The 16,822-nt window shown below is 44.5% G+C and overlaps 1 protein-coding gene across 1 annotated transcript in view; it reads left to right on the forward strand.

Annotated features, from left to right (window-relative positions):
* LOC135549802 (RNA-binding Raly-like protein) overlaps window positions 1-16,822 on the forward strand; it is an 84,153-nt gene that overhangs the window by 32,345 nt on the left and 34,986 nt on the right. The gene's annotated exons all lie outside the window — the stretch shown is intronic.

Raw genomic sequence — 16,822 nt, forward strand, 5'->3', positions numbered from 1 at the left:
CAGGGTCAAGTTTGAGATAAGGTCAGGGTCTAGTTAAAGACAATGTCAGGGTCTAGTTGGAGATAAGGTCAGGCTCTAGTTGGGCATAAGGTCAGGGTCTAGTCAGAGGTAAGGTCTAGTAAGAGACAATGTCAGGGTCTAGTTGGAGATAAGGTCAGGGTCTAGTTGGAATTAAGGTAATGGTCTATTTAGAGATAAGGTCAAGTTAGAGACAATGTCAGGGTCTAGTTGGAGATACGGTCAGGATCGAGTTGGAGATAAGGTCAGGGTCTAGTTGGAGATAAGGTCAGGGTCTAGTTAGAGATAAGGTCTAGTTAGAGACAATGTCAGGGTCAAGTTTGAGATAAGGTCAGGGTCTAGTTAAAGACAATGTCAGGGTCTAGTTGGACATAAGGTCAGGGTCTAGTTAGAGGTAAGGTCTAGTAAGAGACAATGTCAGGGTCTAGTCGGAGATACGGTCAGGGTCGAGTTGGAGATAAGGTCAGGGTCTAGTTAGAGATAAGGTCAGGGTCTAGTTAGAGATAAGGTCAGGGTCTAGTTAGAGATAAGATCGGGGTGTAGTTTGATATAAGGTCAGGGTCTCAATAGAGATAAGGTCAGGGTCTAGTTGGAGATAAGGTCAGGGTCTATTTGGAGATAAGGTCATGGTCTAGTTAGAGATGAGGTCTAGTTATAGACAATGTCAGGGTCTAGTTGGAGATAAGGTCCAGTTAGAGATAAGGTCAGGGTCTAGTAAGAGATAAGCTCAGGGTCTAGATAGAGATAAGGTCAGGGTCTAGTTAGAGATAAGGTCAGGGTCTAGTTAGAGATAAGGACTAGTTATAGACAATGTCAGGGTCTAGTTGGAGATAAGGTCCAGTTAGAGATAATGTCAGGGTCAAGTTAGAGATAAGGTCAGGGTCTAGTAAGAGATAAGGTCAGGGTCTAGTTGGAGATAAGGTCAGGGTCTAGTTGGAGATAAGGTCAGGGTCTAGATAGAGATAAGGTCAGGGTCTAGATAGAGATACAGTCAGGGTCTAGTTGGAGACAAGGTCAGGGTCTAAATAAGAGGTACGGTCAGAGTCTAGTTAGAGATACGGTCAGGGTCTAGTTAGAGATAAGGTCTCGTTAGAGACAATGTTAGGGTCTAGTTGGAGATAAGGTCAGGGTCTAGTTAAAGACAATGTCAGTGTCTATTTGGAGATAAGGTCAGGATTTAGTTGGACATAAGGTCAGGGTCTAGTTGGAGATAAGGTCAGGGTCTAGTTGGAAATAAGGTCATGGTCTATTTAGAGATAAGGTCTAGTTAGAGACAATGTCAGGGTCAATTTTGAGATAAGGTCAGGGTCTAGTTAAAGACAATGTCTGTGTCTAGTTGGAGATAAGGGCAGGGTCTAGTTGGAAATAAGGTCATGGTCTATTTAGAGATAAGGTCTAGTTAGAGTCAATGTCAGGGTCTAGTTGGAGATACGGTCAGGGTCGAGTTGGAGATAAGGTCAGGGTCTAGTTAGAGATAAGGTCAGGGTCTAGTTAGAGATAAGGTCAGGGTGTAGTTTGATATAAGGTCAGGGTCTCAATAGAGATAAGGTCAGGGTCTATTTGGAGATAAGGTCAGGGTCTAGATAGAGATAAGGTCCAGTTAGAGATAAAGTCGGGGTCAAGTTAGAGATAAGGTCAGGGTCTATTTAGAGATAAGGTCTAGTAAGAGATAATGTCAGGGTCAAGTTAGAGACAAGGTCAGGGTCTAGTAAGAGATAAGGTCAGGGTCTAGTTGGAGATAAGGTCAGGGTCTACATAGAGATAAGGTCAGGGTCTAGATAGAGATACAGTCAGGGTCTAGTTGGAGACAAGGTCAGGGTCTAAATAAGAGATACGGTCAGGGTCGAGTTAGAGATAAGGTCAGGGTCTAGTTAGAGATAAGGTCTAGTTAGAGACAATGTCAGGGTCTAGTTGGAGATAAGGTCAGGGTCTAGTTGGAGATAAGGTCAGGGTCTAGTTGGACATAAGGTCAGGGTCTAGTTAGAGATAAGGTCTAGTTAGAGACAATGTCAGGGTCAAGTTTGAGATAAGGTCAGGGTCTAGTTAAAGACAATGTCAGGGTCTAGTTGGAGATAAGGTCAGGCTCTAGTTGGGCATAAGGTCAGGGTCTAGTCAGAGGTAAGGTCTAGTAAGAGACAATGTCAGGGTCTAGTTGGAGATAAGGTCAGGGTCTATTTGGATTTAAGGTAATGGTCTATTTAGAGATAAGGTCAAGTTAGAGACAATGTCAGGGTCTAGTTGGAGATACGGTCAGGGTCGAGTTGGAGATATGGTCAGGGTCTAGTTGGAGATAAGGTCAGGGTCTAGTTAGAGATAAGATCAGGGTGTAGTTTGATATAAGGTCAGGGTCTCAATAGAGATAAGGTCAGGGTCTAGTTGGAGATAAGGTCAGGGTCTAGTTGGAGATAAGGTCATGGTCTAGTTGGAGATAAGGTCAGGGTCTAGTTAGAGGTAAGGTCTAGTAAGAGACAATGTCAGGGTCTAGTTGGAGATATGGTCAGGGTCGAGTTGGAGATAAGGTCAGGGTCTAGTTAGAGATAAGGTCAGGGTCTAGTTAGAGATAAGATCAGGGTGTAGTTTGATATAAGGTCAGGGTCTCAATGGAGATAAGGTCAGGGTCTAGTTGGAGATAAGGTCAGGGTCTAGTTGGAGATAAGGTCATGGTCTAGATAGAGATAAGGTCAGGGTCTAGTTAGAGATAAGGTCATGGTCTAGTTAGAGATAAGGTCTAGTTATAGACAATGTCAGGGTCTAGTTGGAGATAAGGTCCAGTTAGAGATAGTGTCAGGGTCAAGTTAGAGATAAGGTCAGGGTCTAGTAAGAGATAAGGTCAGGGTCTAGATAGAGATAAGGTCAGGGTCTAGTTAGAGATAAGGTCAGGGTCTAGTTAGAGATAAGACTAGTTATAGACAATGTCAGGGTCTAGTTGGAGATAAGGTCCAGTTAGAGATAATGTCAGGGTCAAGTAAGAGATAAGGTCAGGGTCTAGTTGGAGATAAGGTCAGGGTCTAGTTGGAGATAAGGTCAGGGTCTAGTTGGAGATAAGGTCAGGGTCTAGTTGGAGATAAGGTCAGGGTCTAGTTGGAGATAAGTTCAGGGTCCAGATAGAGATAAGGTCAGGGTCTAGATAGAGATACAGTCAGGGTCTAGTTGGAGACAAGGTCAGGGTCTAAATAAGAGATACGGTCAGGGTCGAGTTAGAGATACGGTCAGGGTCTAGTTAGAGATAAGGTCTAGTTAGAGACAATGTCAGGGTCTAGTTGGAGATAATGTCAGGGTCTAGTTGGAGATAATGTCAGGGTCTAGTTGGAGATAAGGTCAGGGTCTAGTTGGACACAAGGTCAGGGTCTAGTTAGAGATAAGGTCTAGTTAGAGACAATGTCAGGGTCAAGTTTGAGATAAGGTCAGGGTCTAGTTAAAGACAATGTCAGGGTCTAGTTGGAGATAAGGTCAGGCTCTAGTTGGGCATAAGGTCAGGGTCTAGTCAGAGGTAAGGTCTAGTAAGAGACAATGTCAGGGTCTAGTTGGAGATAAGGTCAGGGTCTAGTTGGAATTAAGGTAATGGTCTATTTAGAGATAAGGTCAAGTTAGAGACAATGTCAGGGTCTAGTTGGAGATACGGTCAGGGTCGAGTTGGAGATATGGTCAGGGTCTAGTTGGAGATAAGGTCAGGGTCTAGTTAGAGATAAGATCAGGGTGTAGTTTGATATAAGGTCAGGGTCTCAATAGAGATAAGGTCAGGGTCTAGTTGGAGATAAGGTCAGGGTCTAGTTGGAGATAAGGTCATGGTCTAGTTGGAGATAAGGTCAGGGTCTAGTTAGAGGTAAGGTCTAGTAAGAGACAATGTCAGGGTCTAGTTGGAGATACGGTCAGGGTCGAGTTGGAGATAAGGTCAGGGTCTAGTTAGAGATAAGGTCAGGGTCTAGTTAGAGATAAGATCAGGGTGTAGTTTGATATAAGGTCAGGGTCTCAATAGAGATAAGGTCAGGGTCTAGTTGGAGATAAGGTCAGGGTCTAGTTGAGATAAGGTCATGGTCTAGATAGAGATAAGGTCAGGGTCTAGATAGAGATAAGGTCAGGGTCTAGTTAGAGATAAGGTCAGGGTCTAGTTAGAGATAAGGTCTAGTTATAGACAATGTCAGGGTCTAGTTGGAGATAAGGTCCAGTTAGAGATAGTGTCAGGGTCAAGTTAGAGATAAGGTCAGGGTCTAGTAAGAGATAAGGTCAGGGTCTAGATAGAGATAAGGTCAGGGTCTAGTTAGAGATAAGGTCAGGGTCTAGTTAGAGATAAGACTAGTTATAGACAATGTCAGGGTCTAGTTGGAGATAAGGTCCAGTTAGAGATAATGTCAGGGTCAAGTTAGAGATAAGGTCAGGGTCTAGTAAGAGATAAGGTCAGTGTCTAGTTGGAGATAAGGCCAGGGTCTAGTTAGAGATAAGGTCTCGTTAGAGACAATGTTAGGGTCTAGTTGGAGATAAGGTCAGGGTCTAGTTAAAGACAATGTCAGTGTCTATTTGGAGATAAGGTCAGGGTCTAGTTGGACATAAGGTCAGGGTCTAGTTGGAGATAAGGTCAGGGTCTAGTTGGAGATAAGGTCAGGGTCTAGATAGAGATAAGGTCAGGGTCTAGATAGAGATAAGGTCAGGGTCTAGATAGAGATAAGGTCAGGGTCTAAATAAGAGATATGGTCAGGGTCTAGTTGGAGATAAGGTCAGGGTCTAGTTGGAAATATGGTCTAGTTAGAGATAAGGTCAGGGTTAGGTTAGAGATAAGGTCAGGGTCTAGTTGGAGATACGGCCAGGGTCTAGATAGAGATAAGGTCAGGGTCTAGTTGGAGATATGGTCTAGTTAGAGATAAGGTCAGGGTTAGGTTAGAGATAAGGTCAGGGTCTAGTTAGAGATAAGGTCTAGTTAGAGATAAGGTCAGGGTCAAGTTAGAGATAAGTTCAGGATCTAGAAAGAGATAAGGTCAGGGTCTAGTTAGAGATAAGGTTAGGGTCTAGTTAGAGATAAGGTCAGGGTCTAGTTGGAGATAAGGTCAGGGTCTAGTTGGAGATAAGGTCAGGGTCTAGTTAGAGATAAGGTCAAGTTAGAGAAAATGTCAGGGTCTAGTTAGAGATAAGGTCAGGGTCTATTTAGAGATAAGGTCAGGGTCTAGTTGGACATAAGGTCAGGGTCTAGTTGGAGATAAGGTCAGGGTCTAGTTGGAGATAAGGTCAGGGTCTAGATAGAGATAAGGTCAGGGTCTAGATAGAGATAAGGTCAGGGTCTAGATAGAGATAAGGTCAGGGTCTAAATAAGAGATATGGTCAGGGTCTAGTTGGAGATAAGGTCAGGGTCTAGTTGGAAATATGGTCTAGTTAGAGATAAGGTCAGGGTTAGGTTAGAGATAAGGTCAGGGTCTAGTTGGAGATACGGCCAGGGTCTAGATAGAGATAAGGTCAGGGTCTAGTTGGAGATATGGTCTAGTTAGAGATAAGATCAGGGTTAGGTTAGAGATAAGGTCAGGGTCTAGTTAGAGATAAGGTCTAGTTAGAGATAAGGTCAGGGTCAAGTTAGAGATAAGTTCAGGATCTAGAAAGAGATAAGGTCAGGGTCTAGTTAGAGATAAGGTCAGGGTCTAGTTGGAGATATGGTCTAGTTAGAGATAAGGTCAGGGTTAGGTTAGAGATAAGGTCAGGGTCTAGTTAGAGATAAGGTCTAGTTAGAGATAAGGTCAGGGTCAAGTTAGAGATAAGTTCAGGATCTAGAAAGAGATAAGGTCAGGGTCTAGTTAGAGATAAGGTTAGGGTCTAGTTAGAGATAAGGTCAGGGTCTAGTTGGAGATAAGGTCAGGGTCTAGTTGGAGATAAGGTCAGGGTCTAGTTAGAGATAAGGTCAAGTTAGAGAAAATGTCAGGGTCTAGTTAGAGATAAGGTCAGGGTCTATTTAGAGATAAGGTCAGGGTCTAGTTGGACATAAGGTCAGGGTCTAGTTGGAGATAAGGTCAGGGTCTAGTTGGAGATAAGGTCAGGGTCTAGATAGAGATAAGGTCAGGGTCTAGATAGAGATAAGGTCAGGGTCTAGATAGAGATAAGGTCAGGGTCTAAATAAGAGATATGGTCAGGGTCTAGTTGGAGATAAGGTCAGGGTCTAGTTGGAAATATGGTCTAGTTAGAGATAAGGTCAGGGTTAGGTTAGAGATAAGGTCAGGGTCTAGTTGGAGATACGGCCAGGGTCTAGATAGAGATAAGGTCAGGGTCTAGTTGGAGATATGGTCTAGTTAGAGATAAGATCAGGGTTAGGTTAGAGATAAGGTCAGGGTCTAGTTAGAGATAAGGTCTAGTTAGAGATAAGGTCAGGGTCAAGTTAGAGATAAGTTCAGGATCTAGAAAGAGATAAGGTCAGGGTCTAGTTAGAGATAAGGTTAGGGTCTAGTTAGAGATAAGGTCAGGGTCTAGTTGGAGATAAGGTCAGGGTCTAGTTGGAGATAAGGTCAGGGTCTAGTTAGAGATAAGGTCAAGTTAGAGAAAATGTCAGGGTCTAGTTAGAGATAAGGTCAGGGTCTATTTAGAGATAAGGTCAGGGTCTAGTTAGAGACAAGGTCTAGTTAGAGACAATGTCAGGGTCTAGTTGGAGATTAGGTCAGGGTCTAGTTGGAAATACGGTCAGGGTCTAGTTGGAAATACGGTCAGGGTCTAGATAGAGATAATATCAGGGTCTAGATAGAGATAAGGTCAGGTTCTAGTTGGAGATAAGGTCAGGGTCTAGTTGGAGATAAGGTCAGGGTCTATTTGGAGATAATGCCAGGGTCTAGATAGAGATTAGGTCAGGGTCTAGATAGAGATAAGGTCAGGGTCTATTTAGAGATAAGGGCAGGGTCCTAGATAGAGATAAGTGCAGTGTCTAGATAGAGATGAGGTCAGGGTCTAGATAGAGATAAGGTCAGGGTCTAGATAGAGTTAAGGTCAGGGTCTAGTTGGAGTTAAGGTCAGGGTCTAGATAGAGATAAGGTCAGGGTCTAAATAGAGATACGGTCAGGGTCTAGTTAGAGATAAGGTTAGGGTCTAGTTAGAGATAAGGTCAGGGTCTAGTTGGAAATATGGTCTAGTTAGAGAAAATGTCAGGGTCTAGTTAGAGATAAGGTCAGGGTCTATTTAGAGATAAGGTCTAGTTAGAGACAATGTCAGGGTCTAGTTGGAGATTAGTTCAGGGTCTAGTTGGAAATACGGTCAGGGTCTAGTTGGAAATACGGTCAGGGTCTAGATAGAGATAATGTCAGGGTCTAGATAGAGATAAGGTCAGGTTCTAGTTGGAGATAAGGTCAGGGTCTAGTTGGAGATAAGGTCAGGGTCTATTTGGAGATAATGCCAGGGTCTAGATAGAGATTAGGTCAGGGTCTAGATAGAGATAAGGTCAGGGTCTATTTAGAGATAAGGGCAGGGTCCTAGATAGAGATAGGTGCAGTGTCTAGATAGAGATGAGGTCAGGGTCTAGATAGAGATAAGGTCAGGGTCTAGATAGAGTTAAGGTCAGGGTCTAGTTGGAGTTAAGGTCAGGGTCTAGATAGAGATAAGGTCAGGGTCTAAATAGAGATACGGTCAGGGTCTAGTTAGAGATAAGGTTAGGGTCTAGTTAGAGATAAGGTCAGGGTCTAGTTGGAAATATGGTCTAGTTAGAGAAAATGTCAGGGTCCAGTTAGAGATAATGTCAGGGTCAAGTAAGAGATAAGGTCAGGGTCTAGTTGGAGATAAGGTCAGGGTCTAGTTGGAGATAAGGTCAGGGTCTAGTTGGAGATAAGTTCAGGGTCCAGATAGAGATAAGGTCAGGGTCTAGATAGAGATACAGTCAGGGTCTAGTTGGAGACAAGGTCAGGGTCTAAATAAGAGATACGGTCAGGGTCGAGTTAGAGATACGGTCAGGGTCTAGTTAGAGATAAGGTCTAGTTAGAGACAATGTCAGGGTCTAGTTGGAGATAATGTCAGGGTCTAGTTGGAGATAATGTCAGGGTCTAGTTGGAGATAAGGTCAGGGTCTAGTTGGACACAAGGTCAGGGTCTAGTTAGAGATAAGGTCTAGTTAGAGACAATGTCAGGGTCAAGTTTGAGATAAGGTCAGGGTCTAGTTAAAGACAATGTCAGGGTCTAGTTGGAGATAAGGTCAGGCTCTAGTTGGGCATAAGGTCAGGGTCTAGTCAGAGGTAAGGTCTAGTAAGAGACAATGTCAGGGTCTAGTTGGAGATAAGGTCAGGGTCTAGTTGGAATTAAGGTAATGGTCTATTTAGAGATAAGGTCAAGTTAGAGACAATGTCAGGGTCTAGTTGGAGATACGGTCAGGGTCGAGTTGGAGATATGGTCAGGGTCTAGTTGGAGATAAGGTCAGGGTCTAGTTAGAGATAAGATCAGGGTGTAGTTTGATATAAGGTCAGGGTCTCAATAGAGATAAGGTCAGGGTCTAGTTGGAGATAAGGTCAGGGTCTAGTTGGAGATAAGGTCATGGTCTAGTTGGAGATAAGGTCAGGGTCTAGTTAGAGGTAAGGTCTAGTAAGAGACAATGTCAGGGTCTAGTTGGAGATACGGTCAGGGTCGAGTTGGAGATAAGGTCAGGGTCTAGTTAGAGATAAGGTCAGGGTCTAGTTAGAGATAAGATCAGGGTGTAGTTTGATATAAGGTCAGGGTCTCAATAGAGATAAGGTCAGGGTCTAGTTGGAGATAAGGTCAGGGTCTAGTTGAGATAAGGTCATGGTCTAGATAGAGATAAGGTCAGGGTCTAGATAGAGATAAGGTCAGGGTCTAGTTAGAGATAAGGTCAGGGTCTAGTTAGAGATAAGGTCTAGTTATAGACAATGTCAGGGTCTAGTTGGAGATAAGGTCCAGTTAGAGATAGTGTCAGGGTCAAGTTAGAGATAAGGTCAGGGTCTAGTAAGAGATAAGGTCAGGGTCTAGATAGAGATAAGGTCAGGGTCTAGTTAGAGATAAGGTCAGGGTCTAGTTAGAGATAAGACTAGTTATAGACAATGTCAGGGTCTAGTTGGAGATAAGGTCCAGTTAGAGATAATGTCAGGGTCAAGTTAGAGATAAGGTCAGGGTCTAGTAAGAGATAAGGTCAGTGTCTAGTTGGAGATAAGGCCAGGGTCTAGTTAGAGATAAGGTCTCGTTAGAGACAATGTTAGGGTCTAGTTGGAGATAAGGTCAGGGTCTAGTTAAAGACAATGTCAGTGTCTATTTGGAGATAAGGTCAGGGTCTAGTTGGACATAAGGTCAGGGTCTAGTTGGAGATAAGGTCAGGGTCTAGTTGGAGATAAGGTCAGGGTCTAGATAGAGATAAGGTCAGGGTCTAGATAGAGATAAGGTCAGGGTCTAGATAGAGATAAGGTCAGGGTCTAAATAAGAGATATGGTCAGGGTCTAGTTGGAGATAAGGTCAGGGTCTAGTTGGAAATATGGTCTAGTTAGAGATAAGGTCAGGGTTAGGTTAGAGATAAGGTCAGGGTCTAGTTGGAGATACGGCCAGGGTCTAGATAGAGATAAGGTCAGGGTCTAGTTGGAGATATGGTCTAGTTAGAGATAAGGTCAGGGTTAGGTTAGAGATAAGGTCAGGGTCTAGTTAGAGATAAGGTCTAGTTAGAGATAAGGTCAGGGTCAAGTTAGAGATAAGTTCAGGATCTAGAAAGAGATAAGGTCAGGGTCTAGTTAGAGATAAGGTTAGGGTCTAGTTAGAGATAAGGTCAGGGTCTAGTTGGAGATAAGGTCAGGGTCTAGTTAGAGATAAGGTCAAGTTAGAGAAAATGTCAGGGTCTAGTTAGAGATAAGGTCAGGGTCTATTTAGAGATAAGGTCAGGGTCTAGTTAGAGACAAGGTCTAGTTAGAGACAATGTCAGGGTCTAGTTGGAGATTAGGTCAGGGTCTAGTTGGAAATACGGTCAGGGTCTAGTTGGAAATACGGTCAGGGTCTAGATAGAGATAATATCAGGGTCTAGATAGAGATAAGGTCAGGTTCTAGTTGGAGATAAGGTCAGGGTCTAGTTGGAGATAAGGTCAGGGTCTATTTGGAGATAATGCCAGGGTCTAGATAGAGATTAGGTCAGGGTCTAGATAGAGATAAGGTCAGGGTCTATTTAGAGATAAGGGCAGGGTCCTAGATAGAGATAAGTGCAGTGTCTAGATAGAGATGAGGTCAGGGTCTAGATAGAGATAAGGTCAGGGTCTAGATAGAGTTAAGGTCAGGGTCTAGTTGGAGTTAAGGTCAGGGTCTAGATAGAGATAAGGTCAGGGTCTAAATAGAGATACGGTCAGGGTCTAGTTAGAGATAAGGTTAGGGTCTAGTTAGAGATAAGGTCAGGGTCTAGTTGGAAATATGGTCTAGTTAGAGAAAATGTCAGGGTCTAGTTAGAGATAAGGTCAGGGTCTATTTAGAGATAAGGTCTAGTTAGAGACAATGTCAGGGTCTAGTTGGAGATTAGTTCAGGGTCTAGTTGGAAATACGGTCAGGGTCTAGTTGGAAATACGGTCAGGGTCTAGATAGAGATAATGTCAGGGTCTAGATAGAGATAAGGTCAGGTTCTAGTTGGAGATAAGGTCAGGGTCTAGTTGGAGATAAGGTCAGGGTCTATTTGGAGATAATGCCAGGGTCTAGATAGAGATTAGGTCAGGGTCTAGATAGAGATAAGGTCAGGGTCTATTTAGAGATAAGGGCAGGGTCCTAGATAGAGATAGGTGCAGTGTTTAGATAGAGATGAGGTCAGGGTCTAGATAGAGATAAGGTCAGGGTCTAGATAGAGTTAAGGTCAGGGTCTAGTTGGAGTTAAGGTCAGGGTCTAGATAGAGATAAGGTCAGGGTCTAAATAGAGATACGGTCAGGGTCTAGTTAGAGATAAGGTTAGGGTCTAGTTAGAGATAAGGTCAGGGTCTAGTTGGAAATATGGTCTAGTTAGAGAAAATGTCAGGGTCTAGTTAGAGATAAGGTCAGGGTCTATTTAGAGATAAGGTCTAGTTAGAGACAATGTCAGGGTCTAGTTGGAGATTAGTTCAGGGTCTAGTTGGAAATACGGTCAGGGTCTAGTTGGAAATACGGTCAGGGTCTAGATAGAGATAATGTCAGGGTCTAGATAGAGATAAGGTCAGGTTCTAGTTGGAGATAAGGTCAGGGTCTAGTTGGAAATAAGGTCAGGGTCTATTTGGAGATAATGCCAGGGTCTAGATAGAGATAAGGTCAGGGTCTATTTAGAGATAAGGGCAGGGTCCTAGATAGAGATAAGTGCAGTGTCTAGATAGAGATGAGGTCAGGGTCTAGATAGAGATAAGGTCAGGGTCTAGTTGGAGTTAAGGTCAGGGTCTAGTTGGAGATAATGTCAGGGTCTAGTTAGAGATAATGTCAGGGTCTAGTTAGAGATAAGGTCAGGGTCTAGTTAGAGATAAGGTCAGGGTCTAGTTGGAGATAAGGTCAGGGTCTAGTTGGAGATAAGGTCAGGGTCTAGTTGGAGATAAGGTCAGGGTCTAGTTGGAGATAAGGCCAGGGTCTAGTTGGAGAAAAATCAGGTTCTAGTTGGAGATAAGGTCAGGGTCTAGTTGGAGATAAGGTCAGGGTAGAGATAGATAGAGGAAGAAGGTTTCCATATGGTAATAACACTGGCCACTGGGCGAGAGAGGAGAGACAAAAGTAAAGGGATGGATGGGGTGAATGGATGGATGGTGTGGTTGTAGGATGCAGAGATGGATGGGATGTATTGGTGGAGGGATGGAGGAGTGCACATATGGGGTGAAGGGATGGAAGGATAAAGAGATGGAGATGGGTCTGCCCTGGGCCTGATGACTAGAATCAGCTTCCTATTTCGCAACAAAGCCTCCTTCACTCATGCTGCCAAACATACCCTCGTAAAACTGACTATGCTACCGATCCTTGACTTTGGCGATGTCATTTACAAAATAGCCTCCAACACTCTACTCAGCAAATTGGATGCAGTCTATCACAGTGCCATCCTTTTTGTCACCAAATCCCCATATACTACCCAACACCGCGACCTGTATGCTCTCGTTGGCTGGTCCTCGCTACATATTCGTTACCAAACCCACTGGCTCCAGGTCATCTATAAGTCTTTGCTATGTAAAGCTCCGCCTTATCTCAGCTCACTGATCACCATAGCAACACCCACCCGTAGCACTTGCTCCAGCAGGTATATTTCACTGGTCATCCCCAAAGCCAACATTCCCTTTGTCCGCCTTTCCTTCCAGTTCTCTGCTGCCAATGGCTGGAACGAATTGCAAAAATCACTGAATTTTTAGACTTATATCTCGCTCACTAACTTTAAGCGTCAGCTGTCAGAGGAGCTTACCGATCGCTGCAGCTGTACATAGCCCATCTGTAAATAGCCCATCCAACCAACTACCTACCTCATCCCAAATTTGTTTTTGTTTTTCTGCTCTTTTGCACACCAGTATCTCCACTTGCACATCCCCATCTGCACATCTATCACTCCAGTGTTAATTGCTAAATTGTAATTACTTCACCACTATGGCCGATTTATCGTCTTACCTTCTTACTTCATTTGCACACACTGTATACAGATTTTTCTATTATGTTATTGACTGTACGTTTGTTTATCCCATGTGTAACTCTGTGTTGTGGTTCTGACACACTACTTTTCTTTATCTTGGCCAGGTCGCAGTTGTAAATGAGAACTTGTTCTCATCTGGTCTACCTGGTTAAATCAAAAAATGTCAAAAGAATTGTGTGGAGATACGTTCAGAATCCATTGGAGGTGACAGGCTAGGAGGTTGGCTGACCATGGTCACTTGGCTGGGGAGAATGGAACTGGCCTATGCTATGTGTGTGTGTGTGTTTCCTTGTGTGTGTGTGGTTGTGTGTTTGTGAGGCCAGGGGGGTATCCATTCGTATTCTCTGTGGTCTGTGTGTGTGTACATTACCAAGCCAGATGAGTTATCTGTGGTGGCCTGAGGCTTATCACTCCACAGGAGCTGGCCCTGAGCTAATGGAGTCATTCCTACCCCTACTGCTCCTCAGTCTGCCTGACACACACATACACACCCCGGAAGAGGGGGGAGAGGAGAGAAAGGGGAGAGAAGAGGTAGAGAGTTACAGAGTATGGGAAGGGGAGATGGAAATGAGAGATTCTACTGTCATGAGAGAGAGAGAGAGAGAGAGAAGAGCAATGTAGGAAAGGACCTAGAGTGATGGAGGATGAGAAAAAGATAGAGCAGAAGGGAGGGAGAGAGGGATGAGGAGAAAGGCGGGAGTGTGACGGGAGGTAAAGAAAGCAAGTAAGGGAGAGGGAGAGAGAGCTGTGTGCCGTTTGCCCCCTGGCGTGAACAATCCATCTCAAATTGATCTCCCAGCTCGGCCCAGCAGGGCATTCCGAATCAATCTCAAATTGATCTCTGTGCCAGAGGTCTGGAAAACTAGCAGCGGAGCTTATCAGAAATATAGTGGTGCTGGGAGGATCTGACAGAGAAACTTATCACACTGCACAACGGGAAATGGGCTCTGAAGCCCCAGGGCGGCAAGGGGACCCAACCAGCTCCCTGCTACACACACACACACGCACACACACTTAATTCAACGAGAGCGCACACACACATGATATACGTTGCCAAATGTTTCTTTTTACATACAGATGTATATCTTGCCCTCAAATCCAAATGCAAACACACCGACACAGTATAACCCAAAAACACACACCCCAGGTGAAACAGACACAGAATCTCTCTCACGCACATTCCCTTTCCAACTACACAAACAAACAGGCACATACACAACCCGGTCACCTGTACACAACCAAAGACTATGTCCTGAAAGGTTAGCAGGAGTGCTACATATGGATGCATGATGAGTCAGGCAGGTGTAATTTGAGACCTGCGGGTCTTAGTGTTGCTCTGAGAGAGGCCCGGGTGGAAGATCAATACAGCCATGCATTTAAACAGAGAATCAGCTCCCAGGGAAAATAAATATCTCTCTCTCAATGAGGAGGACCAAAATGCAGTGTGGTTCGAGTTCATGGTTTTTAATATGAGAAACTCATTATGAACACAATTACAAAAACAACAAACGTGGCAAAATCCGAAACAGACCTATCTGGTGCAGAGAACACAAAGACAGGAAACAATCACCCACAAAGTACCCTCAGAATATGGCTGCCTAAATATGGTTCCCAATCAGAGACAACGATAGACAGCTGCCTCTAATTGAGAACCAATCTAGGCAACCATAAACATACAATATACCTAGAAAGGGACAGCCCCATAAACATACAAAACCCCTAGACAAGACAAAACACATACATCACCCATGTCACACCCTGACGTAACCAAAATAACAAGGAAAACAAAGAATACTAAGGTCAGGGTGTGACACTATGTCTCTGTCTCTGTCTCTCTCTCTCTCTGTCTCTCTCTCTCAGCATAAAACACGTAAATAAACACTGACTTTCAGAACATCCCTAAGACTGTGGAAACATGGCCAGGTGCTTCTATTGTAGTATAACATGGAATATCAAGGGAAGGCATTGCACATAAAAGCCTGAACATAAATATGTTCATACATCTTTCTCATTCATTGTTATGTCAAGGACAAGAAAAGGAGAGAAAACACACCGTCTAACCTTCCTGGGTTATAACAGCTTCAGGAGACTACTTCAGCGCCTGTTGTAACAAATCAAATCAAATGTATTTATATAGTCCTTCTTACATCAGCTGATATCTCAAAGTGCTGTACAGAAAGCCAGCCTAAAACCCCAAACAGCAAGCAATGCAGGTGTAGAAGCACAGTGGCTAGGAAAAACTCCCTAGAAAGGCCAAAACCTAGGAAGAAACCTAGAGAGGAACCAGACTATGAGGGGTGGCCAGTCCTCTTCGCGCTGTGCCGGGTGGAGATTATAACGGAACATGGCCAAGATGTTCAAATGTTCATAAATGACTAGAATGGTCAAAAAATAATAATCACAGTAGTTGTCGAGTGTGCAACAAGTAAGCACCTCAGGAGTAGATGTCAGTTGGCTTTTCATAGCCAATCATTAAGAGTATCTCTACCGCTCCTGCTGTCTCTGTTGAAAATAGCAGGTCTGGGACAGGTAGTACGTCTGGTGAACAGTTCTGGGTTCCATAGCCGCAGGCAGAACAGTTGAAACTGGATCAGCAGCACGGCCAGGTGGACTGGGGACAGCAAGGAGTCATCATGCCAGGTAGTCCTGAGGCATGGTCCTAGGGCTCATGTCCTCCGAGAGAGAGAAAGAAAGAGAGAAAGAGAAAATTAGAGAGAGCATACTTAAATTCACACAGGACACCGGATAAGACAGGAGAAGTACTCCAGATATAACAGACTGACTCTAGCCCCCCAACACATAAACTACTGCAGCATAAATACTGGAGGCTGAGACAGGAGGGGTGAGGAGATACTGTGGCCCCATCCGATGATACCCCCGGACAGGGCCAAACAGGCAGGATATAACCCCACCCACTTTGCCAAAGCACAGCCCCCACACCACTTGAGGGATACCTTCAACCACCAACACTGTGGCTACAGCACCAGAGGAGACTGCTGGGAGGAGCTAGATTTTGTTTTGTATTTGCTTAGGTCACCAGAGTGGAGCTGACATGCTTTTTAAGAGTGCATGATCAGAAACGATAACACACTGAAAATAATGTCCAATTCAATCCAGTGACGGATGGACAGAGGGAGAGAGTGATGGAGGAATTGAGTAAAGGGCAATAGAGGGAGAGAGTGAGACAGAGGGAGTTTGAGTATGTCAGCGTTTGAGTGTCCTTTAACAGCTCCCAGTCAGCACTGTGGGGTAATGGGGGAGAATGTATGTATGTGCGTGTGTGTTGTTGTGTGGTGCCAGTGACCCCATCAGAGATGCTTGTACCCAGGACTACAGTACTGACACCAGGGAAAAATCGAACCCTACACGCTCTCACACACACACACACACACACACACACACACACACACACACACACACACACACACACACACACACACACACACACACACACCTTGCTGAGCTAAAACTCTTAGAGGGAATTCTTAGAGACAGAGGAGAGGTTTGTGTGCATCTGGTAATTCATTCTGCAGGAAAATTAGTTTTGACCCCAGTTGATCTTTGGCCGCCACAAAGGCCAAATACACCCACCCACGCACGCACGCACGCACGCACGCACGCACACACACACACACACACACACACACACACACACACACACACCCTGTCTTCTCAAAGCCCCCCCATCCCCCCGCTCCCCTGCTTCACACTCCATTTATTCCCACTCACAGACCTGAGGTGCCTACCAATGAACACATAGATGTCCTTCAGACAACACACTCACACTATGCACGCTGTCTGTATACCACTTGTACCCCCGCAAAAACCCAAACAAACACTCATACACTCATATTTCTTCACAGTACATTTCCATATACAAAGGAAGAGCTGCAGTAGGGGTGGGCCATATCTGTGCCTTTAGTTCTGCTGCATTAGCCCTGAGACACTGTGCAGCTCTCTGTTAATGGCTGTTATTTGTTATCTGGCTCTGATAGCAGCAGGCCTCCTTGCTCCTCTCTGTATTCACAGCAGCTCTGTCTTTAAACCCACCCACCCCTTCTCTCTGTTGCTTTTCTCAGTGAAGGTGTGTTAGGATGTTTTGGCATTCAGTGGGTTTCCCTTAGCTCTATGACAGCTTTTTCTCTTAGTTCTAGGACAGACTTGTATGTGTGCGTGTGTGTGTGTGTGTGTGTGTGTGTGTGTGTGTGTGTGTGTGTGTGTGTGTGTGTGTGTGTGTGTGTGTGTGTGTGTGTGTGTGTGTGTGTGTGTGTGT

This window comes from Oncorhynchus masou, chromosome 1 (assembly GCF_036934945.1).
Source record: "Oncorhynchus masou masou isolate Uvic2021 chromosome 1, UVic_Omas_1.1, whole genome shotgun sequence".
Classification (NCBI taxonomy): Eukaryota; Metazoa; Chordata; class Actinopteri; order Salmoniformes; family Salmonidae; genus Oncorhynchus; species Oncorhynchus masou.